Source organism: Amblyomma americanum, chromosome 6 (assembly GCF_052857255.1).
Source record: "Amblyomma americanum isolate KBUSLIRL-KWMA chromosome 6, ASM5285725v1, whole genome shotgun sequence".
Classification (NCBI taxonomy): domain Eukaryota; kingdom Metazoa; phylum Arthropoda; class Arachnida; order Ixodida; family Ixodidae; genus Amblyomma; species Amblyomma americanum.
In genome coordinates, this window is record NC_135502.1 from 70,738,904 (window position 1) to 70,766,685 (window position 27,782).

Consider the following 27,782-nt stretch of genomic DNA (forward strand, 5'->3'; position numbering starts at 1 on the left):
CATCCGGAACCCTCTGCGACAAACGATTAGGCCATATATGGCTGTCTGGAAGTCCCCGGAATGCACGGTTTGGGTGCGAAAAAGTCGTCGGTGCGAATCCCACACATATTTTGGGCTTCATCTAAATATTTTATCCTCAGGAACATGACAAGTCAAATGACACCACTTCGATCGTTATGCGTCAAACGGGCAGCCCCCAAATTTGATGCAAATGGGGGTCACCGGGGTTCCACTTCGATAGCCGCTATACTGGCATATGTAAAACGGATCGAAGGTATCTGTGAAAACTGAGGCTCTACGCGCCCGCTGTTGCTTTGTGATATAGTGTGGTAACTGTCTTGGCCAATTTGACCTTCCCTGCAGACAGACGTGTCCTTGACAAACGTAAGTAGTAAGAACTGACGCTCTTAAAACTGAAACGCGGAAAAATGATATCGGGGTTGCTTTGAACATTTATACAGAGAACTGCGTGCATGTACACACATGCTGCCTTTGTGTAGCCAGATGGTTATGGCGAGTAATTTTCCCTGATTGACGATTAACGACATTTTTTGCCGCGACACATAGGAGTGTCCTTGGCCTTTTCTGCGCATGTAGTAGTAGCGGTACATTATGTTACATGGCTTGAACATGTCACAGAAGCCAAGAGGACACTGACTTTCAGTAGCGCCATTCGACTTGCGCACACCGATTGGTGTGCAGGCGCTGTCATGGCTGCAGCTACATGCCGCCACCGCAAGCGCGTGCGGATACGCAGGCACCGCTGGCTTCGTCGCTTGTGCATTACAGCTCTTTGGGCTTTCAAAGCCGCATTATACTCTTTAGCATGCACTACTTTCGTCACATTGTCATGTGTGAACAGAAGGGAATTAGTTGAGTGCTCGAGCAGTGCCTCTCCTCTAAGCCAATTCTCGTTCGGTGAGAGAGCCAGGTCGCGGGAAGCGAGTTGAAAACTCGATTCGCCAATGTGAATGAGCACTTCATTTCGCTCGGTGCCCGTCACCAACAAACCAGAGCACCTCGCATCCTCTTCGCGACTCGCCACAGTGAACGCGCTTTGAAGCATCTTTGGTCAATTTGATCATATCGCTGTCACACGACAGCACGACAGTATTTCTAGAATTCTGCAGTAAAACAATTACCCTCACCAGGAATCTGTCGTATGACACATCCCACGATAGGTATCTATCGCGCGGCACAATCCACGACAGGTATCTGTCGCGCGACTCATCCCACGACAGGTATCTGTCGCGCGGCATATCCCACGACAAGCTGTTGTGTCGCGCGACAGGCCGCACGACAGGTACTTTTGTCGCGTGAAAAGAGGCGCGATAGAAGTCTGTCGCACTACTGAACCCACGACAGGCAACTTTGCTGAGGCACGCAATCTCTGTCGCGCGGCACGACTCCCTCTGTCGCACGACAGTACCTGCGACAGAAACCTGTCGCGCGACAAATGCTGCGACACGGACCTTCTTCGCACGACAAAATGCAGGAAAGATGTCTGTCGTGCGGCAGAACTTACTACAAACAACTTTGTCGCGCGAAAGAACCCACGACACGAAGCTTGTCGCACGACAGAAGGCACGACAAGACAGCTTGTCTTGCGACACAAAATTGTGTCGCGCGACAGATGCGCGACAAAAAATTCTGTCGTGCGTTTTGATCCATTTCTTGTGTCTAATTCTTTGGCTGTTGTCGAATATTTGAAGCACAATAACACAGGCTTGGGCGGTATGTTTAGCATTGATGTACAGGACCTATTTTACTCATTACCTCATGACAAGCTCCTCCAGTGTGTTAATAGATGTATATTAGAAGATAATGATGAACAAGCATTCATTACTAAGTGTGGGGTATCTGTTGGGTCTTTTTTGGAGCTTCTGTCTTTTTATTTAGAATCCACCTTTATTGCTTGGGAAGGAAAACTGTTCATCCAAAGAACTGGGGTGTGCATTGGCTCAAAGGTGGCTCCTGTGCTAAGTAGTGTCTTTTTATCCTACGTTGACAGAGCTATAAAGGTTAGTTTAGGTGACACTGTTAAACGCGTCTTCCGGTATGTCGATGATTATTTGTTTTTTGTTGAAAGCGTTGACTTTAAGAGAAGTAGAATAAATCTTAAAAACTTTTGTCGGCAATAGCTATGGTTTAAAATTTACCTTTGAAACCCCGGACAACAATCAACTACAGTTCTTGGATATCAGACTGGAACTAAAACTAAATCACGTTTGTTGGTCCTTTCTGCAGCGTTCGGAGAAGCCTTTGCTTAGTTTCCACTCAGGGAATTCCAAGCTGGTAAAGTGCGGAATAGCAGTGTCGTGCTTAGGATCAGCAATTGCAAAGTCGTGTGTTCACGCTATGGACAACAGTTTCAAGCAACAGGTCCAGAGGCTGAAGTCAGCAGGTTTCCCTAATGACGTCATCACACTAGCATGCAATAAACTCCTGAAAAAGCTTAAGTCATTCAGTAAACCCGATTCACCAGAGCCTCCCAGTAACGATAAGAGAAAGTGTGCAGTAATTCCGTATATTCACAGATTATCCCACCGATTAAAACTCTTAGGCACTAGATATGGGGTAAGGGTACTGTTGTCAGCTCCCCAAAAACTTGGAAAAATTTGCGCTATGGTCGATAGGAGAGCCAGATTAGAAAAACAAAAGTCAAAAGAAAGTAAAAAACAGTGCAATATAAAACATGAGTTGCTGTTTGCACCTTGTGCGAGGGAGTGGTATATGAAGTACCCTAAACATGCGGAAAGAGTTATATAGGCCAAACTGGTAAATGTATAAACACAGGGCTACGCCAACATAATTCGTCTTTAAAGGTGGCTCCTTCCTCTAATTTGGCCCTGCATTACAGAGAGTGCGAACTTAACTATTCTAACCCGTTGAAAAAAAATGCATGTGTACCTCTGTTCAATAGTACAAAAATTCTGTATAGGCATTCCAATCAGCTAACAAGGGAATTATCTGAGGTATTTCATATTCACAAAAACTCCCACATGTGCGTCAGCACACCATCTGTTGTCATCCACGATTGTGAAATTCGGTATCTTAATTCAACACAGTGATTCATTTTGTCATTCTGAGGGTAGGCGCATGCGCTGCTGGCTGCCTTGTGTGAGCTATTTAACATTGTGTTTTTTCCAATAAACTTCAGTTGATAGTAGCGCTTGTCCTTGGTTTTCTTTCTCTTGGTGTCCCCTGTAGCAGCGCTTTCGAAAGTTTTAAAATGATGTACCAACTCGCTCAACTGTCCATGTAACTCCGAAGAAAGGTGTATAGTTTAGGCTAACCCCATTAGCAGCAGGTTTAATCTATATTCCTACGTCGGCCAAGATTTCTGTTATGACCCCGGCGACTTAAGTTTGCTCTAAAAACGGTGTTTTTAGAAATAAGGAGTCTTCGTGGAGGAGGAGGAGGAGGAAAAACTTTATATTTGATATTAAAATGTGTTATTAGCGGTAACCAGATTAGAAAACAAAAGTCAAAAGAAAGTAAAAAAACAGTGCAATATAAAACATGAGTTGCTGTTTGCACCTTGTGCCGAGGGAGTGGTATATGAAGTACCCTAAACATGCGGAAAGAGTTCGTCGGCAGGTCTCCTGTGAGCATCGAAAATATATCTAAGCTTCGCAAGCCACCGCTTGCGAGGCTTAGATTCTGAGTTCTGACCACTGACGGCACCATCCCACGCAATATCGTCCACTGCGGCAAGTCAGGCCAACCAGAATGCCGTCAGTTCATCACCGCTGCTTCTTCATGCGGCTCGCACTCCCGCGTTGTTTCATGGCGTCAAGTTCGAAAACGTGGAAGACTAGTTGGCCAGCTACGACCGAGTCGCTGAGTTTAATCTGTGGGACGAGGACCGTAAGCTACGCAATGGCTATTTTGCCCTGGAAGACTCCGCCAAGACGTGGGTTGAAAACCACGAGTCCACTATCACCACCTGGCGAGACTTCTGGCTACAGTTGCGCGACACCTACGGCAGCAACGAACGGAAGGAGCGATCTGAAGTTGCCCTGTAGTCCCGAGCGCAGCAGCCAGATGAGAGCGTCGCCATGTTCGTAGAAGACGTGACGCGGCTCTTCAACCGCGCAGATCCTACCATGTCTGAAACGAAGAAGGTACGTCATCTTACTCGAGGAGTCGAAAAGCAGCTTTTCGTAGGACTTGTGCGCGACCCTCCTAGCACAGTGGTTGACTTTGCTCGGGAGGTGACGAGCATGGAGCGCGCCTTGCAGCAGAGGTTCGCGCATTACGGCCGTCCGGTGAGTATAACTGCTATGGACGCCAACATGCGGCTGCCCGGCACCGAGAGCGAGGCCCTCCGTGAGCTTGTCAGGAGCATTATGCGCGTAGAGCTACAGAAGCTTCTCCCTGCCGAGCAACACCCTGGTGTCGGAGCCATCTGGGATGTCATTCGCGACGAAGTCCGTCGAGCGGTGCAGCCAATGAACTGTCCTCAGCCGCTGCCTAAGCCGTACGTCATAACGTACAGTGAAGCGTTGCACAGCTCTGCTCCAGCACCACCAGCGTTTTACTGCCCTCCATCCTTCTGCACCGTATCAACACTTTTCGACTTCGCCTGCCCTCTCCGACGCACGACCACTCCTCAGCAAAGCATACGCGTGGCGCACATCGAACAACCGGCCCCTGTGCTTCCACTGTGGTGAAGCCGGCCACACTCTGCGCCACTGCCCGTATCGTCGGATGGGCCTGCGAGGGTTGTTACCAGATACACCCCGGCCACGCAATGGTGGACGACCCCGTGACAACGAGCAGTACCTGTCGGCGAGCGTCCCCCCAGCGCCTTCGCTACAGCGCCCGTCCAGGTCGCCGTCGCCCCGTCGGTTTTCTTCGCCAGGTCGCCAGCCGTCCGTCCAGCAGTCCCAAAGTCCACGCCGGGATAAGTGATGACGGCGACCTCTGGGGCTAGGGCCGCCGTTGCTCCGCAATTCGAACAAGATCCTCTGCTCACCGACTTGACCCTTCAACCCGATCTTCCACCTGCTCCGACCATCTTCCGAAGCTCAGAACAGCCTCTGCTCGACGCCCCATTTCTACGAACACCTTGACCCTCCGCTCCCGAACCTTCCACGATTGGCGTTCCAGAAAATGAGGTTGTTTCCGCCGAAATATTGGTCCTCGTTGACAACCACCATTTGACTGCCGTCGTCGATACCGGCGAAGATTTCTCCGTTGTGAGTCGTGGTCTTGCTACCCTCTTGAGAAAAGTGCTGACACCCTGGCACGGAACACAAATTCGGGCCACTGGTGGTCATGTGGTGATGCCGCTCGGTGCCTGCACCGCTAAGATTGAGACTCGCGGTACCATCTTCACTGGTTGCTTCGCTGTGCTGGCTGAGTGCTCCAAGGATCTGATCCTCGGTCTCGATTTTCTTCGCGAAAATGGGGCTGTAATCGACCTGCGCGAACTCATGGTGACATTCTCCGCCCCATGCTCCATAGCCGACGACAGTGCGCCAGGCAGACCCGTTTTTCGCGTGTCCAACGACCACATCATTCTAACACCGCGTGCCAGCTTATTTGCTACGGTGGACTGCGACAATTCCCGCGCGTCCAACAGCATCGCAATGCAAACTTGTCTTTACTGCTGAGCCAACAGGTCTGCATCGCACGGGGTGTCGTTGTCCTGCAGAACCAGCGAACTGAGCTTCTAGTTCCGAACTTTAGCGCCGAATAATATAGCAAATAAAAATAGCCATCGCCTATTTCGATGAAATTAGCGAGCACGCCATCCACTGCGCGTAGTCAACATCCCGAGACACCCTTACACCCTTAGTCGAACAGTTAAGGCTGACGTGAACCCTGCTTTGAACACTGATCAGCATCGCCGCTTGCAAACCATCCTTGACTCTTTACATGACTGCTTCGAGACCACCTATAAGGTCAGGCAGACGTCCATAACAAAACATCGCATCATAGTTGATGAGAGTGCGCGGCCTATTCGTCAACACCCCTATCGAGTGTCGGCGAGAGGACGTGAGGCGATACGACTGCAGGTGGGCTAAATGCTCCGGAATGATGTTATACAACCGTCTACAAGCCTATGGCCTTCGCCCGTTGTGCTGGTCGCCAAGAAGAACGGGACACTGAGATTTTGTGTCGACTATCGAAGACTTAACAAAATTACCAAAAAGGAAGTTTACCCGTTACCTCGAATCGACGACTCTTTCGACCGGCTGCGTCATGCCCGCTACTTTTCTTCTCTTGACCTACGCAGTGGGTACTGGAAGATTGAGGTAGATGAACGGGACAGCGAGAAGACAGCGTTCGTTACTCCTGACGGGTTGTACGAGTTCAAGGTGCTCCCCTTCGACTTGTGTTCCACTCCTGCCACCTTTCAAAGAGTAACGGACACTGTCCTCGTTGGCCTCAAATGGCAGTCCTGCCTCGTATACCTTGATGATGATGTCATTTTTTCTGCCACCTACGACGTGCATCTCAAGCGCTTGAGTGCAGTACTGGAGGCCATACGATCGTCCGCCCTCTCGCTCAAACCAGAGAAATGCCACTTTGCGTTCCAACGGCTGAAGTTCCTGGGCCATGTCGTGAGCGCTGAAGGTGTTAGCCCTGATCTCGACAAGACGGCTGCCCTCTCTGCGTTTCCGACCCCACTGATAAGCGTGCGTTTTTTTGGGTCTCTGCGCCTATTACCGACGTTTTGTGCGAGACTTCCCCCGACTAGCCGAGCCTCTAACTCGCTTGAAAAAGGACGACGAATCTTTCATCTGGGCCCAAGAACAGCAGACGGCCTTCGAAGACCTCAAGAACCGCCTCCAAACTACGAAATTTCGCCCATACTTATATGGTCACCCATTTCGAGTCGTGAGCGATCAACACTCGCTTTGCTGGCTCGCGAACGTTAAAGACCCATCGGCGAGGCTAGCGCGTTGGAGTCTCCGCTTGCAAGAAATCGATGTTACCATAGTGTACAAGTCTGGAAACAAACACACCGACGCAGACTGCCTGTCCCGTGCTCCTCTCGCGTACACCATTACTGACACGGAAGACGATCCCGCTTATCTTGGCGCTTTAACCTCGTCCGTAATAGCTCGACGACAGCGACATGACGGCAAGCTAGGACCGCTCATAGAGTACATCGAAGGCCGCACCTCGTCGCCGCCCGCTTCTTCACACGCGGGCTATCGTCGTTCTGCTTGCGGGGTGGCATCCTCTACAAGAGAAACTACGGTCCCACGGACACTCCGTACCTGCTCGTGGTTCCAACGGTGCTTCGAGCCGAAGTTCTGCACGCGTGCCACGACGACCTTTCATCTGGCCCCTTCGGCTTTTTTCGTACGTTGGCGCGGATACGGCTGAAGTGTTACGGGCGCGGCTTGCTACAGTTGCCTAGCACTACGTTAAGCGGCGAGTGGCAACGTCGGAAGACACCACCTGTGAAGCCGGCAGGCCTATTGAAGCCACTAATCCGCCTCGAATCGCTTTCCACCAGGTCGGCATGGACTTGCTGGGACCATTTCCGACATCATCATTGGGCAACAGGTACATTACAGTCGCCACCGACTACCTCACCCGGTACTGTGAGACGAAAGCCCTTCCCTGCGGCACCGCTGCCGAAATTGCGAACTTTTTCATCTTTAACATTGTCCTCCGTCACGGTGCCCTGCGGTCGTTTTAACTGATAGAGGCACGGCTTTTACATCAGCCCCTAGTAACGAAGTTATGCGTCTCAGTGGCACCAGTCACCGTCGAACCACTGCCTACGATCCTCAAACAAATGGACTGACTGAGCGACTCAATAAGATTATTGCGGACATGCATTCCATGTACGTTGACACCGACCATAAGAACTGAGACCAGATCCTGCCTTACATCACGTTCGCATATAACACTGCTTTTGAAAGGACGACGCGCTTCACGCCGTTCCGTTTGGTGTACGGTCGCGAAGACACGACTATGCTGGACGCAATGTTACTGCCAGATGTTGCACGTCCCTTCGTCGATGGCGCTGAAGAGTTCGTTCGGCAACGCAGAAGCCGCCCGCCAGCTAACTAGACAATGAGCCCGTACCGGGCAGGAAACCGATGCTCAACGTTACAATCTTCATCACCGGGCGGTGCTTTACCACCCTGGCGATCAAGTTTGGGTTTGGACCCCAATCCGTCTGCGGGGTCGCTCCGAAAACTTCTGCGCCGCTACTTCAGCCCCGACGAGGTACTGCGCAAACTTGGTGACGTTAACTACGAAGTGCTCCCGCAAGACTGTTCGCTCCTCCAGGCGGCATTCGAATTCGTCCACGTTGCCAGGATGAAGCCCTACCACGCCCGCTAGGACTTATTCTGCCAAGTGCTGCGCCACAGACTTTATTCCGGATTTCCGTGATTCCGCGGCATCGGGGCGGTGCTCTTTCCATGAGGAGGGGCAATGGCACAGAGTTAGCCATTTACAGGCGCCGCCATGCTGTGGGACAGCACTCGCTGGTCTTCCTTGTCTTCCCCGGCTCGTGCGTTCGTTCGCTGAGCGTGTCTGCCTGGCTAGTCCTGGTGTGCCCTTCTGCTCTTTCTGCAGGCTTTCGGTGACAGTATTATGCAAAATGAGTTAATATAGACGATTATATTATCGATAAACGCGATTACTGTGTCTATCGAATGAGCGCAAAGGGGATAATACTAAACAAACAACATTGTGTGTTGCAGCATTGACAATGATGAAAGCACAGGGCATCAGTTACCAAAATTCTACCCTCGAAATATACAGGCTAGCACTCGACAGCGAAGCATGGTTTCACACCTCATAGAAAGCAAACATGTTTCCGTTCCGACTTACCACAGCGCCCTCTGGTGCCTGATGCGCTAGTTCGCAAGCCACAGCCATTGCTGTAGCCTCACAGTTCCGACATTGTAAATGTGTTGAAGGATGCTGCACGTTTCTAAAGCCTTCACTTTGCTTCCCCCGAACATGCAAATGGATGATCGGACCCCTCCTGCGAAGGTGGCTGGCGCTGGCGGTTCCGAACACGCGGGTGCGCAGAATGAGCACCCGGGATCCAAGGCGGCAGCGCGGTCAAAGTGCGATCACTCGGACCAGCACCCAGGCGAAGCGACAGGAGGAGAGGCTGTCACGGCAGAGCCTACGCGCCAACACGTGGGCGCTGCTATAGACGGGAATGACGCGCACGACGGTACACCGGTAGGTGACGTTGAGATAGATGGCGGAACGGGAGGCGACGAACCAGGAACCGGCGCAGACTACGACCTCCCACGGCCGATAACTGTGGGCTACGTGGACACGGCGGGGGACGTCTTTGAGGTCGTGCACGCGTACACAAGCATCGATGGCGGCACGCTGCGAAGTCCCGTGAGCTTCAAACAAAAAACCTCATTGTCTCTCTCAACTTGAGTTTAGTGTCCGGCTTCACTATGTTGAGAGTGTCAGTTTGTGATGCCGTAATTGACGCCGCTGGGAAGCCCCGTGAGCTTATAAAATCAATTAGTGTCTTTCTCAAGTTGAGTTTAGTGTCCGGCTTCACTCTGTTGATCGTTTCATCTTGTGACACCGTAATTTCTGCGACTCCAAGCTGTAGAAAGCGCTTCAGGAGAATAGACAACGTAAACAAGTCAACATCCTCGCTATTCACCTGAGGACCCTGATGCGCAAAACGACGCAGATATACGATGACCGACGTCTTCCGCGGCAGTCGTCAGGCGATGCATTACTGTCTTGCGTGTGGCTGCCATGTACGAATTATGACAACAGAAAAATCCTTAGCTGCGACGTCAAAGTATACAGGAAGCTTAACAGCTTGTGTTAGTGCCCTTGATGCCAAGAAATAAGGAAGATGATCACAAAGGTGGAAGGTATCACCAGTCCGCACAGTAAAGTCTCGAAAAACGTACTATAAGTCCAGTTATTTACCGCATCTATCGGGTAGATGTGTGGAGGCCTAGCAACCACCTTTCGCAGGTACAAAGCAAGGCCTCGTGCGAAACACCGGTGTTCGCCTACTGCTCCAGCCCCTGGATTGAGTTCTACTACAAGCGCACGAAGAACGCCCGCGTATCCATAACATCGGACGAGGCGGGCGTCTGCAACCGAGGCCCAAACAGGTTCTCGTCGAGGCGAAGCTGCCGTCTGCACTGCATCGAGAACGACCAACCGGCCAAGAAGTGCCGCGAGAGAATCGTCTTCGCGGAATGCACCAGGTGTGGAGCGGAAAGCTTCCTCTTTCCTTTCTGCGTCTCTTGCCGCGCACAGACCGGCCAGAAAACCGCTTGTGAAATCTCACTGCATGATTAGGATATCCGGTAATGCGATACAGCGCGGATGTTGTGGGTAATTTCTGCTTCAAAATGTTAATTTTGTTTCTTGTGTAAATTGAAGTATTGAAACGTCTTGCACATCTGAACCTTGTCATGTCACCTAGTGGAAGATAACCATTAGTTACAAAAAAAAATTAATTAACTGGCGCTTACCCCAAAGTGCGTCAAGTGGTTAGCGCTAGTTGGTTCGCGAAATGAACGCGATGATGGCGCCATGCGTAGCGGCACGTCAACTGCCTTTGTCATGGTAGGATAGCAATGAGTGCTTTATGGTCTGAAAAATATGGCGCAGCGCCTCGTCTAATTAAATGCTGGCTACATAGCTCCCTTCGCAATTGAACCTTCGGACATCTGTACTCGCTTACTCGCTCAGATGTAGCGTTACTAATGGGAAATTGGTGGATTAATCCCTACCGGGAGGTGGTGACGGCTGGCAAATGCTTCGCTTTGAAAAGAATACGAATGGGCTCGCCCGTTCCCTTTGGAATGTCTCTAGTGATTGGCTCCTCTCTCCCCTTCACTGTTCAGGAGCAGGCACGAAGACCATAGCGAGCTTAAGGAAGGGTAGGTGAATAAGGTTTGATTTTTCGAAAAACTGCCTTGTCTGCTTAACACTGAAATTGGGGAGGCATTGTGTGTTAGCAGGGGCTTTGCGACCTTGTCCCTCAACGGGTTTGCAGGAAGCATCCCGAGTGCGTTCCTCCTCCGTTCCGCTCTATGCACGTTTTCGGCTGCGTCCTCACGACTGTATCCATCACTTCTAGAACCCACCACAAGTGCCTCGTCCTCGCTTGCGGTTTTACCGCTGCTGCGGCTTCTGCCATGCCTCGAGCGCGCGCGCAGCTTCTAATAGCTGATGACGATAATGATTAAAACTATTTGCACCGATTTAGGCGTCCCCGACTTCCCACCCCTGGCACGCAGGCCTAGGGGACAGGGTCCGGGACCTCCGCGACTAAAGACTGGCGAATATGCATTGGTTCTTCGCGGCTTCAGTCGCCAGGCGGACAGCTCGGTGCTGGTCGGCGGGGACCTCGCTCCGCAGCAGGGCCTCCCAGGCTTCTGTACTTTTAATATTGTCCCCAGCGCCCGATGATCCGCGGCGTTCTCAAATTATGTGATCGGTGGTCCCCTTCGCCCCGCAGGTCTTGCATTTGTCGTCTTTCCTGTCGTCTACCTGGGTTCGAAACAAACAGTCGGTGTTTGCAAAATTTTCGGCTTGTAATCGTCGCCAGGTGACGGCCTCTTTTTTGTTTAAGCTTGGAGCCAGTGGTGGCATGAGACATCTTCGTGACCTATAGTTCTCGACGATTTCTGAGTATGTTTGCAAACCATCGTCCACCCCCTGGCAGTCGAGCGGCTCTACCATTATCCGGAATTAGATTGCAGACATGCGTGACGCCACTGTATCACGCCACGATGATGATGTTGATGGTGTTCTGGTGGCTACCCCCTTTGTACCGGTGGCTACCGTCTTCTTAGCCTGGCCGAAAAAATTAAAAAGGCAAAAAGAAAGGAGAAACACAGCGTGAGAACCACGGTGCACCTGCACACTGCTGCGCGTACTCAGGTCAGTGGTGCTCTTGGGAGTACTGCTCTCTATGACCTGCAGAGGAAGGCGTGCGTTACATCATGTCACTGCTGTTGTTCAGACGCTCAAAGCTGCTGAAGCTGCCCGCGCACTGCACCACATCACACGGTTAGCCGTCGCTTGGTGGTAGTCATGGGCTCCGGCCTTGGTACGGCGGCTTCGGCCTCCTTGAAGAGCTGGGGTAGGGGGGAAGGGGGGGGGAGAAGTTGAGAGCCTGTGGCAAGATGGTGATGTCGCCGAGGAGCGTGAGCAGCGTATTGCATACGAGCACCAGGTTTTCGTCGTCAACGGCGTTTTCACATACTCGCTACAGAGCTGCTTCGACGTCGGATGAATCGTTGCGGTGCCGATACACCTGTGTGTGCGAGACTTTTGATCGTGCTTCAAAAAAGAGCGTGCTACTAATGTCCTTGTCACTGTCTAGCACTGATACCCGTCTTGTGTTGGCAGTAGCATGAATTTTTCTTGCATCCACTACAGCTAAGCAATGTTTTCCTCTTCCTGGACGCGCCGGCGCTCTTCCGTGGTCAACTCCAGTGCTGAGTCCGCACATATCGAGGTACCAAAGTAGTCATATATCTGCCTGCGATGTGGGGGACATGGCGCACCCAATATGTCCGGAGATAGGTGGTTATGTGGTATTCGTCGAGTGAACTCCACTCTGGTCTGACGCCATCCGTGTGGTATGTGGGCATCTTTCAGCGATGTTCGAAAAGGCGCCAACCACCGGAGAAGGGCGAGCGGCCACTCTCGGGAAAATCTATGCGTGCGCAATGACTCTTCCTACGGGCCTTCTCGCTGTGCGATTTCTCTCTGCCCCTTTCCCGTCTGGCCACCCGTTTCGCCAGTGCACGACGAACAAGTGCACGGACTGCGACGGCTGCGCGAAACCTGGGAAAGAAATTTATTACGGTATCGTTATGAACGATCGAGCCTTGAAATGGTCACCAAACAACTCACCGGTGTACCCTAAGCCGAGCACAGCGACAGAGGCTCCCTATCTCGGACAATGCGGATTGCTGGCGTGAAACGGACAGACTACTCACTCCGCTCCAAAAGGGGGTAGTGTTTCTCACGGGGTGCATCACATACGTGTGCTCGAAGAATCGTGAGATTTTATTAAGCAGCTAGTGCTGTAAAACCGTCTATTGCTTTGTTAGCACTTTTTTATTCCCATCCCACCTGACTGGGAACCGGCCAGCAGTAAAGCGATTCCAGTGCTATCTTTTTCCATTTCTGTGCTCGACTCGGATGCCTTGCATGCTTTACATGAGTCCCATTTTCATTTTAGGTGACAAAACCTGCGGTCACTGACCGTATTATGTGTGTGTAATTTCATTGGAACCTTATTACGAGCAAACAAGCTACTGTCATTGACTGCATCATGTATGTGTGTTTTTGTTGGTATCTTATTACGGGCAGGCAAGACGTCTCTGAGACCTGGTGGTACTACAACAGCAAGCGCTGCCACCGATGGGCATTTCCGATGGAGCGCTGTCCTACCAACGGTAGCGATGTCTTCACAACCATCAGCGAGTGCTGGCGGCGCTGCGCCAGTCGTGATCAACGTGGCACCAGCAGCCTCAGCACGCACGAGCGACCAGGGGGCCAGAAGCGGGGTCAGAGACACGGCCATCATCGACCTTGCCGCGTGCCGAGGACAGACCACTGCGGCGCCGACAAGCTGCGGTTCGCCTACTTCGCCGACAGCAGAGGGCCCCGCTGCCGGTCGGTGTCCACGGCCAACCAGCTCGGCCACCGGTGCCTGGCGGGCGCCAACCGCTTCCAGACTGCCAGGGCGTGCCGTAGGGCTTGCGTGACACCTGGCGACACTGCTTAAGGCCTGCGCCTACCTGTCTATATAGCGCGCTCAAGCTATTCGTGTTTCATAGTCGCGGGCAGACTTCCGCCTTATACGGATAGACAAAAGAAGCAGCTATATGAATGTATCTACTTCAATATTTTCTGTTACTCGTGCGTTTTATTTTATATTTGTCTTTTTTGTACGAGCTTGCTAATCTGCTCCACTGCACGTCGTGTTTAAGCTTGTTCTATGATAGGGACAAGAGAACTCAGGTACTTAAATGTTGCGTATTGTTTTGAGGCTCGAGTTATCGGAAGCCCCAGAACTGTTGTGAATCTCAGTTAATCCACTGGTTAAAATAGTTTGCTGTTGCGTCGTCGCGCGTTTTACTGTGCCAAGTCAAAAGAGTCGCGAGGAGGAGCTAATTTTCTGCCGCGTTCGTATGGTGGCTTCCATCGTCCTCTGTGTAAACGCGGCTGACCTGTAAGCTGCCCGCCCTTTTCTAGCAGCCAGCAGCCGATTTGGTGTGCACGGCGAAAAATCCGAGTGCTAAGATTGGTTGGTCGTGAAGTTAGCGACTATTAAATAGAATATTGTCATAAAGAGCGAATTTCGCCTTGGTCTATTTGGCCATAGAAATTTTGTCTCGCACACCTTCCTGAATGGAAACATCAAATCCGATCCGTGCTTGTTTCATATCATCATCATCATCAGCGTTACTACACCTACTGCAGGACAAAGGCATCTCCCATGTCTCTCCAATTAACCCTATCCTTTGCCATCTGCATCCACCCTTTGCCTGCAAACTTCTTAATCTCATCCGCCCACCTAACCTTCTGCCGCCCCCGGCTACGCTTACTTTCTCTTGGAATCCACTCCGTTACCCTTAAGGACCAGCGTGTATCTTGCCTTCGCATTACATGCCCTGCCCAAGCCCATTTCTTTCTCTTGGTTTCGACTAGGATGTCATTAACCAGCGTTTGTTCCTTCACGCACTCTACCCGCTTCCGGTCTCTTAACGTTACACCTATCATTTTTCTATCCGTGGCTCGCTGCGTTGTCCTTAAGCTGAACTCTTTTCGTTAACCTCCACGTTTCTGCCCCGTAGGTGAGTACCGGTAAGATAAAGATGTTGTAAACTTTGCTCTTGAGGGAAATTGGTAAACTGCCACTCATGATCTGCGAGAATTTGCCATATGCGCTCCACCCCATTCTTATCCTTCTAGTTATCTCCCTCTCATGATCCGGATCAGCTGTCACTACCTGCCCTAAGTAGACGTATTCCGGCACAATTTCTAGGCTCTCGCTGCCAATTGTGAACTGTTGTTCCCTTGCTAGGCTGGTTAACATTACCTTGGTTTTCTTCATGTTAATTTTTAGACCCATCGATCTTCTCTACCTGTCTAACTCGTTGATCATGATTTGCAGTTCACCTCCTGAGTGACTCAGCAAGGCAATGTCATCAGCAAATCGCAGATTATTTAGGTATTCTCCATTTATTCTTATTCCCAACTGTTCCCAATTCAGGCTTCGGAATACCTCCTGTAAACAGGCGCCGAATAGCATTGGCGAGATCGTGTCTCCTTGTCTGACGCCCTTCCTTATTGGAATTTTATTGCTGACTTTATGGAGGACTATAGTAGCTGTGCAGGCGCTATATATATATATATCTTCCAGTATTTTGACATACGGCTCTTCTACCCCCTGATTACGCAATGCCTGTATGACTGCTGAGGTTTCCAATGAGTCGAATGCTTTCTCGTAATCAATGAAAGCTATATATATAGGTTGATTATATTCTGCGCATTTCTCTATCACCTGATTGAGAGTGTGAATATGATCTATTGTGGAATATCCTTTACGAAAGCCCGCCTTATCATTTGGTTGATTAAAGTCTAAGGTTGCCATGGCTCTATTAGCGATTACCTTAGTAAATACTTTGTAGGCCACGGATAGTAAGCTGATCGGCCTGTAATTTTTCCTAGTCCTTGGCGTCTCTCTTCTTATGAATTAAGATAATGTTTTCATTCTTCCAAGCTTCTGGTACAGTCGAGGTCCTAAGGCATTGCGTATATAGGGTGGCTAGTTTTTCTAGCCCGATGTCCCCTCCATCCTTCACATATCCATTCATCATATATCATATATTCATATATCCATTGTTTCATATATCTACACATAAAGCGAGATTTCTTTGCCAGACAGTGTGAATAAAGAATGTTAAGGAGATGGTACGCCCCCGTCAAAATATCTTCAGGCCATAGGGTTTGCTTTTCAGCCGTGTGATAAAACACTCAAGGCACCCGTGAAGCTGCAAACTAACATTATGGCGAGAAGAATCCTTGCCGCAGCCTTTCGTGCTTGGTCTTTAAGGGTGCCTTGGATTCCCTCATACGTAACTCAGAAGGCGACCTCGTGGCCCGAAGTCTTTTGAAGAAGTCTGTACTTTTTGAGCAAGCGCCGGTAACCTGTAAAGGTGGTGCGGATACCGCAACGAAATGTGTACTTTATGAATTGCAGTGTGATTCCTCCTGTGAACATGGCTGAGATCATGGAATTTATACTTAATTTTACGATGGCCTTCTAGTGCGTTGGGAACGAGTTTTTAACACTTAGCTAATTCTTCAATTTTACCCAATGATTTGACAAAAGCTAGCTTTTTAACTGTCGTATGTACGACTTCCCAACAAGAAAGTGGTGCAATGTAAATAAGAACATGAAAGGTTACTATTTCCTGGTTTCTTCAGAATTTCATATTAACAGCCTGCAATATTAGTAGTTGCAGTACCATCAGAAAATTCAGATGTAACTGTCTGGTGTCTGATAAAGACCCTGACCAACAAGACAGTGCACTAGTAGCCAGCATCTTGGACACGGCACCGGTCTCAAGGAAGCAACTCGAAGACGTTGCTGGGAAGGACCAACTCATGTAATGCCTTCATGAATACATACTGGGAGGATGGCCTAAGAAACTCCCACAGTCTAACCATGACCAAGTACTGCCATTCTGGAGACGTAGGAATTTCCTCACTGCAGATGGACAACTCATCTTCATGGGCGACCGACTAGTGATCCCTGAAACAGCTAGAAGAGCATTCCTGTTGGAACTGCACGAAGCACATTCCGGACTCAGTACCACAAAAGCTTTGGCAAGGAAACTTATGTGGTGGCCAGGAATTGATCAAGACATAGAACAGCTCCTGCGGAATTGCCCTATCTGCCAACAGACGGCATCAATGCCACCCTCCGAGAAGGCAGCGGCATGGCCCGCAACAACCCAGCCGTGGACACGTGTTCACATAGACTATGCTGGTCCAATTTTGAAAACCAATAGCCACCCTTGAGAGAGGCGAAAATGTCTCCCATTTTTGGGAGTGGGTACTGGTCGACATCACACTCTGGGTTGACAGTGACCTTGAAATCCCCACAAATTCTCAAGGTTCCATCTGCTTTTACCAGTGGAACGATTGGCGTTGCCCAGCAGCTGTGGCTGACTGGAGACAAGATCCCTGGCTGACACATTCTGTCCAGTTCCATTCCTACTTTTTCGCGCAATGCATAAGGTAGTGAACGGGCTTTCAGGAATCTTGGAGTTGCATCTTTTTTCATGGCAATGCTGGCAGGAGGTCCCTTCATAAGTCCTGTGCCCAGCTCGAAGAGGTCTTTGAACTTTTCTTTCAGTTCTTCTGTGACACTTGAGATTTCCCAGTCTGGAGTCAGGATTGTGCCTACCTCTTGGTCGGGCAGCAGATGAAGTTTTTGGATCACATCTCTGCCACACAGTGAAGGTCCTGGGCATTGCACCACATACAGTTCAGCAGTTGCATTGCAGTTCTGGTGCTGCGCTGTCATATGAAGCACCCCGCTGATAGGTAGCTTCCCCTAGTAACAATGGAGCTCTTTGTTTGTGGGCTTCAGGGCTGGCCACTGCTTGGCATGGCAATGGTATATTTCTTCAGGAATTATGCAGACTGGCGAACCCGTGTCCACCTGCATGTCGAGATTCACTGGTCCCCACTCCACCGTCTTGTAGACCGGCTCGACCGCAGTACCTTCGCTGGTAACCCTGTAAATATCAAGGACTGGAGTGCAGGTACTGTCGCCAGCTTCGGCACTTACCGCGTTGGCCTGAAATTTCGTCGGCCTTTTTGCTTTTACCCCACCGAAACACCTTGTAGCTAAGTGCCCTTGCTTCAAGGCACTTATAGCAAGTCGACGTCTTGTGCGGACAGTTGGGAGCATCGTGTGAGCAGTCGCCACAACGAATGCACGGGCGCGGCGTCTTTGCCTTGGTGTGTCGGTATTGCGGATTCGTTTTCTTCTTAAACGCTGTGGCGTTGACTTCGTCCGCCGATTCCGCGGTGCTCGCGTGGGGTAGGCGCTCAACATTTTGTATCGCCAATTCCGCCGACGTGGCGATCTCTACTGCTTCTTGGAGAGTAAGAGACTTTGGATTAGCCAGAAGTACTCGTTGGACCATCTTTTCTCGCAACCCGATGACAAATCTGTCACGCAGGTTTCTTTCCAACGCGCTCCCGAAGCCACAGTTGTCTGCGATCTTCCGAAGTTCTGCCAGGTATTCGCCTACCTTCTCGCCGGTTTTCTGTACGCGGGTTTGAAACCGGTACGTTTCGTAAATTTCCGACGGTGCCGGGTTCAGATGCTGCTTGAGAAGTGCAATGATGGCTTCATAAGGTTCGTCCCGCGGCTTTTTCGGCGCCAGTAGGCTTCGGAGACGACCATATACCTCCGGGTTGAGACATGTTATCAGAATCGCGCGCTTGCGAGCGTCGTCGGTGATTTCGTTAGCATTGAAGTAAGACTCTAGCCGCTCGGAGTAGTTTGTCCATGTTTCCGCATTCGAATCGAACTGCGGAGGTGCCGCGAACAATGGCTGAGCGCCAAGTGCTTGCGCCATGCCACCTACTTGTCGCGCCGGTTTTTGCATCTCACGTAGAGTCGTCGGCTTGCCTTGGTGGGTGTCATACGTTCATTCCGTCTTCATCCCATCCTCGTCGCCACTTGTTGTCCACTTGTTGGCGTGCCGGAGCCACCACAAGTAGTAATGAGTCCGACTCCGGAGAGCAAGATACGAACACGTTTTACTGGAAATCTTTCGAGAAAATGGTATCCGGTTGCGGAAAGCCAAGTGTGTGTTCGGAGCACAGGAAGTGACCTACCTGGGACACAAAATCAGTTGCCAGACGAGTTTTCTACGTCGGCCAACAGTAACCAGAGCAAAAGATGCTGTAAATCGGCTGGCGTCTTTCTACTTCGCCTCGGCGACACATAGACGTTCCATAGGCATCAGATCGCGGCATAAGTCGTGACGACTGCAGCATTTTCTTGAGCTGTAGCCACAGCCACTTCAAGAGGTAACCTCTAGGCCCCGCACCGATTAAACTGGATGAAACGTCTTGTACAATCGGAACGCAGATCGATTACAGTTTCTATATTCACTCACGAAAGCAACTGACGTGACTTTATGTAATGTGCAGATTCTAGCCAGCGCTGGGTGAGCAAATGGGCCCGTCGATTTTATTTACACGCGCTCGAGTACCAACGCACAGTACATGCTGTTATTTGCTCTTCACCGATCGCGCTCAAATACAAGTCGACTTTCGATGCGGCGATCACTATTTTTGGGGCTTCTCGAGAAGAAAGTAACTTGAACAGCCCAAAATGTTTCACGCCCGCCACTGACGAGGATGTCCGCCACCTGCTGTGGTGCCCCGTTGCTCCGCAACGAAAGCTTCAAGAACAAGACGACCACTGCAAGTTCAGCACGTGGCATGACGGACAACACATCAGCTAGAGCCTTCTCATGTTCTTTTTAATTGATAATAGCCTCCACAGCCTTCTACAGCATACTGACGGCCACAGCTTAGGCCAATTAAAAGTCCTTGAGATAAAAAAATGAAATAAAATAGTGTGGACATACACGGTGGCTTCCAAGCGACCTCATCATTCTTGCTGTTGCCCAGTTATTTTTCTTGCGAGAACAAATCGGACTATGTAATATATTTGTCTTTAGGCGCGAAATGCGAGCACTTCGTTAATTTATTCACCTGGCCATGACTGAATGCTGAAGGATAACAGAGACCACAAAATATGGCACGCAAGGGGATACTGAAGTCCCAAGTAGTAGTTTCACACAAAAAGGAACAACCTTCTGATGCGGCGACCATACTTTAAAACGCACGTCGGCATACAAATCTCGCACTTCGGCGACAAAAATAAGGCAGCGTGATCAATTGCGCGTCTAAACAAAACTGGTCATTAGACTCATTACGCTTAACGTGCAGCGTTACCTGCGTTTACAGAAGGACGCCTTCTACAGACTAGCATTCCAATTTATGTATTGGAAATTGTTCCCACGGTACTTCGAAGAGGTAAACAGGTGGCCAATTTACTGCTGGATCGAAGCACAGACGACGGTGGCGGCACCTAATGACCGGAGAAAATATTCTATATTCGGGATTCGTGTTGCTTCATTTACCAGTGGTCACTTACGAATTCTTATGTTTTCATCATTATCATCATCAGCCTGACTACGCTCACTGCAGGGCAAAGGCCTTTCCCATGTCTCTCCAATTAACCCTGTCCCTTGTTAGCTGCGTGCCCACCGTATCGCCGCAAACTTTTTAATCTCATCCAGCCACCTAACCTTCTGTGGCCCCCTGCTACGCTTGCCTTCTCTTGGAATCCACTCTGTTACCCTTAAGGTTATCTTGCCTTCGCATGACATGCCCTGCCGGACTAGGCGCTGGCCGAGAACCTTCGCTTTGAAAGCTGGAGCTCTAAAAGCGCTATTCCGCGTTTTCTTTTTCTGCGGGAAAACTTTTCCAGTCGATGTAAAATCAGACGGAATCATTGCATTAATTTGCTGTATTTACGAAACTTAAACACTCAATAATGATTATGGTTATGACGCAAAAACAGGGGAACATTTTGCGAGCAACAATTCTTAGCACTGTAGCATATTACTTATATCAATTGTATGCAAGAAGATTTTTTTTCCATCTTGTCTGAGTGGTTAACTCATCGCCCTATGTTCTAGCTACATTTCACTGAAGACCAGTTTGAGCCACGAATATTACACGAACTTGGGAAAAAAAAAGCTGAGGCCCAACGCAGTTCCTACAATTTTCTCTCACCGACCTCTCCCGAAGCAAAGGAAGCCTCCTCGACAGAGACATGAACCTCCCGATGACAGTAGTAAGTTATTTCTGTGGCTTGCTGTTTTCCGACCTCCATTTATGAGAAAACAAGAAAGTATAAAAAAATTAAAGTAAATGTATAGATGACTCGTCAGATGTTATGAGATAATAGAGATAAGACTGACAACGCAACTCAACGAAAATTAAGGTGTATCAGTAAGTCACGTGACGGCATCAGATTATATAGTGATGATTATGAATAGTGATAGCTAATGATGGTGACAGTTACGGATGTTAATAGTAAATGATAATAATAGGCCCGGAGAATGAGGTGATAGTGTTCGTTACAGATAGTGACAGTTATGATAGATCACTTGACGGCATTACGGTAGATAGTGATAGATACGGATAGCGATAGTTAATGATGTGGCAGTTACGCTTTTGCATTTCCGCGCGTTGAAGACTTCAGTGCACCCTGTAATTTTTTTTTATTGTCGCGTTCAATGAAATTACTCTTTACACAGCGCATGAGGCCACCGCGTGCTTGCCCCAGCACTGCAGTGCGTCTGCAATAGGGCCCACCACTTCTCCCACTTTACCCTCCTGTAAGCTGCTGTCTCTTTAAGCACACACGAAGTCAGTGAGTGGCCGCGTACTCATACAGCTATTTAATTTCTCCATCAGCACCATCTCAAGACTGCCGTGACGAACCTGGTGCGAGCCACGAACCAGCTTTGATCAATGGTAAATTACACATTTTATTTAGTTGTTGAATTTAATTAGATTGCGATCTTTTACACAGCGCATGAGGCCACCGCGTGCTTGCCCCAGCACTGCAGTGCGTCGGCAATAGGGCCCGCCACTTCTCCCACTTTACCCTCCTGTAAGCTGCTGTCTCTTTAAGCCCACAAGAAGTCAGTGAGTGGCCGCGTACTCATACAGCTATTTAATTTCTCCATCAGCACCATCTCAAGACTGCCGTGACGAACCTGGTGCGAGCCACGAACCAGCTTTGATCAATGGTAAATTACACATTTTATTTAGTTGTTGAATTTATTGACATTGCGATCTTTTACACAGCGCATGAGGCCACCGCGTGCTTGCCCCAGCACTGCAGTGCGTCGGCAATAGGGCCCGCCACTTCTCCCACTTTACCCTCCTGTAAGCTGCTGTCTCTTTAAGCCCACAAGAAGTCAGTGAGTGGCCGCGTACTCATACAGCTATTTAATTTCTCCATCAGCACCATCTCAAGACTGCCGTGACGAACCTGGTGCGAGCCACGAACCAGCTTTGATCAATGGTAAATTACACATTTTATTTAGTTGTTGAATTTAATGACATTGCGATCTTTTACACAGCGCATGAGGCCACCGCGTGCTTGCCCCAGCACTGCAGTGCGTCGGCAATAGGGCCCGCCACTTCTCCCACTTTACCCTCCTGTAAGCTGCTGTCTCTTTAAGCCCACAAGAAGTCAGTGAGTGGCCGCGTACTCATACAGCTATTTAATTTCTCCATCAGCACCATCTCAAGACTGCCGTGACGAACCTGGTGCGAGCCACGAACCAGCTTTGATCAATGGTAAATTACACATTTTATTTAGTTGTTGAATTTAATGACATTGCGATCTTTTACACAGCGCATGAGGCCACCGCGTGCTTGCCCCAGCACTGCAGTGCGTCGGCAATAGGGCCCGCCACTTCTCCCACTTTACCCTCCTGTAAGCTGCTGTCTCTTTAAGCACACACGAAGTCAGTGAGTGGCCGCGTACTCACACAGCTATTTAATTTCTCCATCAGCACCACCTCAAGACTGCCCTGGCGAACCTGTTCCTAGCCCCGAAGCGGTTTTTCCCAATGGTAAATGACCCCTTTTATGCATTATGTTGCGGTAGCCAACGATACAGTGCTCTTTAACGCAGTTTCTGCTGCCACCAGACCTTTCTTTCATACTTAGTCAGAGAAAGGGAGCTTTCCGCGTCTGTTTGTAAACCCTGCACGCGATGTTTCTTGTTCTTCAGCGTACGCTTGACCTATAGACGTACATTGCAGATACTAAAATTTTTCTTTTTACAGCATCGCACCAGGCCCTCTTGGAACGCATAGCAGAATTGGAGCGCAATCAAGGGGAGTCAAATAGGAGATTGCAAGCTGCAAGAAAAAGACACTTGAAGAGCGAGGCGCAAAGGGAACAGCTGAAGAAAAAGCTCAAACATCTTTTCAACGACGATCAGATGTCGTCACTGGAGCGGCTGTCAAATCAGGGATCGCGGTGGGAAGCTGACACACTTGTGAAGTCACTGAGGCTGCGGCTGGCATGTGGGACGTGGGGCTACAGTGTCCTAAGAGAATATGGTTACGCTTTGCCCTCAGAACGCACCCTGCAAAGGCACATCGAACACGCAAAGTTTCGACCCGGACTTCTTACTGATATTTTGGAACCCCTCAAGATCAAGGTAAATAGTTACCATACACCAAGCCTGTTGTACTGTGAGCTTGCCTGGTATCAGGTCGCTTTGGCTGGTTGATTTTGACAGTTTTACCTTTCTTTTCATTGTTACGAAACTAATATGTTGAACAGTTATACCTATATGTTTGGCTGCGTTTCTGCTTTTTTTAGTGGTGTCTCCAGCGCGTCTTAAGTTTGTATGTTTACTTGATACATTAATACAATCGTGAGCTTACTTTCAGTCATTCCTAACAGCGGTTTGCATTCTACAGGTGAATCTCATGAAGCCGGAGGAACGCCACGCCATTTTGATGGTAGACGAGATGCAGATCACGTCGGGTCTCGTATATGATCATTCATGCTGTGAAGTCTTGGGCGCACCCACACTGCCTTTGTCCGATGGTTCGCTTCCTGATGACTGCTTAGCCACGCACGCTTTGGTATTTATGCTGGGAGGTCTTTCCACCAGATGGAAGCAAACCATCGGATATCAACTGACCGGCAACTCTATCCATACTGCCAGCTTTCAAGCTCATGTAGTTGACCTATTTACCGCCTGCGAGTCTATCGGGATCAATATTCATGTTGTTGTTTCTGGCATGGGCAGTGCGAATCAGGCACTTTGGAAGTTCTTTGGAATCACCGTCGGAAAGCACAGCAGGCCGCGAACCAGTTGCCCTCACCCCTGTGATCCACAGAGAAAGCTTTGGTTTATGGCCGACGTACCACACTTGTTGAAAAATCTAAGAAATCATTTGACAAAAGGCCAGCTTATTTACCTTCCCAACGAAATTGTGAAGAAACACGATTTGCCGACAAACTGCGTGAACGTCGAGTTTATAAAGGCCCTTGTGAGGCATGACGAAAAGGATGACATAAAGCTCGCGCCGCACTTGAACGCGACTGTTCTTGACCCAAATCATTATGATAAAATGAAAGTAGGCCCGGCTTTTTCTCTTTTTCATAACGACACGGCTTCTGGTTTGCGTCTGCTTGAGAAAAAAGGGAAAAATTCCCAGAAATGCGCGTACTACCGCGTGGTTCATTGAAACAATATTTAGGTGGTTTCGCCTGATGACCTCACGAACGACAAACCTCGCTTTCAGCCATGCGGTTGAGGAGGCTTATCAAGACAGTGTATCATTTTTGCACGCGACAGCCGAAATGTTCTCTAAAATTGTTATTGGCAACCAAAGCAAAGCAGTTTGGAAGCCTGTACAGACAGGAATCATTTTAGCCACAAGAACGTCTCTGAAAGTCCAAGATGCTCTTCTCAGCCAGTACAAGTTTCAGTACGTCTTCCTAAGCAGATTAAGCCAAGATGGTCTCGAAAATTTGTTTTCCACCCTGCGTGCGAAAAATCCTGTCCCGCGACTGTATGAATTTAAATGCAACCTGAGGAGCGCAACTCTAGCGCAGTTCCTCAAGCCCAGCAAGCATGGTGGCTATTCTGAAGAGGAGGGCTATTTGTTGATAAATTTGCTGGACACAAGTGAGGAAAAACTCACGACAAGCAACATTCAAGCCCCAGAAGACCTTGTAGATTTAAGTCCTGAAGTAGAGGAATCGATTGCCTACCTCGCGGGTTACGTTGTCTCCAGGCTGACAAAGCGGATGCAGTGTGAAGATTGCCACAAATCATCGGTTCATAATGGCACAACTGCCAAGACGATAGAATTCAAAAAATTTTCTGAGCACCATCAGTCTCTGACTACTCCGTCTCAAGGCGTCATTGAGGTCATCAAAGTTGCTGAAAACTTCGTCCGCAACAATAAAGAAGCGCTGATACATAATTCTGTAAATGTGGCCGCAGGAAATAAATCATCCTGCTGCCCATACTCTCATTTTCTTTAATAATACATTTTTTTGTGGTGCCTAATCAACATACCAGCTTTATATCCCCTACTACATACTGGAACGAAATTTTGGGGTCAAGAACAATATTACATTATCGAGAGGCGTTTATCGTGCCTAGAGAAATAGAATGCATTCTCTCATAGGTAAATTATTAACCTTCCTTGACACTAGTTTCTAATAATGTTCAATGAATTGCGGTCGACGGATGGTTGTCCTTGATCGCATTGAAAGTGCGCAACTGTTTTATTCAGTGAACAGACTAGAGTGCAAAAACCAATTTCACACTGATGAGACAAAAGTATGGACGGAAGATGCACTCATGACTAATTCATTGTAAGCTGCTGCGCGCTAAATAAGGCCTACTGCACGCAAGTATGCACAAGCAAAGAAAAACATTTCGAAGCAGTTCATATTCAGCCTAGTTATAGTGTTAGCTGTTTTGTTGTGAAGTTTATCTTTAAATTTGACTAGCTAGCATAATGCATTACACTTGCCCTTATTTTCCATCTATAGTGGAATGTTTGGATGTTAGTGCAGTTAAATAATTAGCAATAATTCAGGTCGATGACTTGCGCAGCTCATTTGCATTCAACCTAAGCTTTCGAAACGTATATGACTCGATGCTACAAAGCGAAGGGTGGTTTTGATTGCATATAGCTCATTAACGCAAATTAATAGGATCGCTAACTGACTTAGATCATATAGCTCAAAGTTTGGTTTTATACAAAATTAATTAACGCAGATTAATGCAGATCGCTAACCAGCACAATGCTATTACACTTGGCCTAAGATTTTTAACGGTATAGGACTCGATGCTGCAGCGCAAATTTGGGTTTTAATTGCAATTTACTAAATATCAATTAATTTCGCCCGGTTATTCGTCAAAAGAATTGTATACTTAACCAATGATCCAAACTAACGGTTGATCACGTGACATATACTATGCTTAGACAGATAGCTTGACAGTAGCGAAATAGACCAAATCCCGCTTTGACGTTCCCTGATCTTGAAGTTCAAAACACCATCCTGGGTCGTTTTCCGAAATTTTACCGCGGTTGGTGTTCACGCTCTAAAAAAACAAGCACTGACAAAGTCAGAGGCAGTACTAGATCAGGTGCACAAAGCAAAACACCTTATCATGTGACTTAAAAAGTGTCTGCAGTAGAGAACTCGCCTGAAAGCTTTGCTTACATCAGTATTCACCAATCAAACAGTTCTAAGAAACCAATCTCTTCATGAACGTTACTTTAGGCATTCTCAATGCTTTTCTGGCAATTTTTCAAATATTTTGTGCACTCCTGGAGCGCAGACCTGGCCCAAAAACACGCGCTTCACTCACTGCTGCGGCCGGCCAGCGGGCGCCAGGGAGAAAAAGCGTGCCGTGCGCAGAGCTCGCAGCCGCCGCGCGAGGAGAATCGAGGAGGAAAGCGCGGCGAGGAGGAGAGTGTCGCTACTTTCAAATTATCAAGGGGCTTTACGTCGTTCGGACCTTTGGCGCCATCTGGGGAGTAGCTGCTCAAATGTGGCAGGATTACTCCCGCAGTCAGCTGCTCGCGCTGCGTGTTTGACACCCAGTGATTGCGGCAAACAACGTGCCGATATTAATTTTAGCCGGGTTTCGGGAGCTACACGACCTTGGCAGCTTTTTTCATGGAAAGAATTTGCAGAAAGGAAGACTTCTATTTGAAGCGGGGCACGTCTACGAGGTGAGGGAACTGCTCGACTCGCAAGGATCGGAGGTGACAGCTAGGTGCATACCGCAGACGAAAATCAACGCACCGGCGAGATGCGTGAAGCTCAGCGTAAGTACCTTCGTTTTACCGTGTGGTAGCATGGAATTATAGATGACATAATGCTTGCAGATCGACGGCAGAAGACGAATCTTCGCGGGGAGCTGCGATTGCCGTACTGGCATCGCAGGGAAGTGCAAGCACGCCGCGGCAGTTGCCCTGTACATACAAGACGGCAAATGCGACTCGAAAACCTCTCATCCACGATCGTGGGGCGTACCGGCGTCTCGTAAGGCATACCCGAGGCACTCTAACGTTGCTGTCCCCAAAAAAGAAAAAGGTGAGGAACTTACCAGCTGTGTTTACTCTGGAAAAATATTTTCGCGCAAGTTGATGAAAGTTCGAGTCTTTTTATGTTGCGATTTTTCAGTGCGTGCAAAGGAGGTTCCACTGAACCATGTCACACAATATTTCGGTGACCTCAACTGCCCCTTAATTGATATGTTGAGCGCAGAAGAGTGTATGCGAGCTGAGCCCGCTACAACCCCTCCTCATAGCTCTCCGCAAGCCCTGGTGCTTTTTGAATGGGAGAGGATCGAGAAAGAGTTCCACAGCTTTACTGTCATGCAGTGTGGAAACAAAATACTTCTTAAACGAGTTAACTTCCTAGAGAGGTTTGTATCCTACTGTACAGTACTTAAGTATTCGTATTTTTTCTTCTCTAAGAGAACCTAACTAAAAACAAAGATGTAGTAACTGCTATAGTGTCTGGCTCGCTATGCCCCCCCCCCCCCCCCCTCCCCACAAAGGCTGTCAGGCCCGGAGCGACGAATTTATGAACGCTACGTCGCTGTGTCGCCTGAAGATGTACCTGACCTGTCAGCTAGGACG

General features: G+C 49.0%; 1 protein-coding gene across 5 annotated transcripts in view; it reads right to left on the minus strand.

Moving 5' to 3' along the window:
* The window catches only part of LOC144093677 (uncharacterized), a 377,080-nt gene that overhangs the window by 82,937 nt on the left and 266,361 nt on the right, over positions 1–27,782 (minus strand). The window lies entirely within an intron of this gene.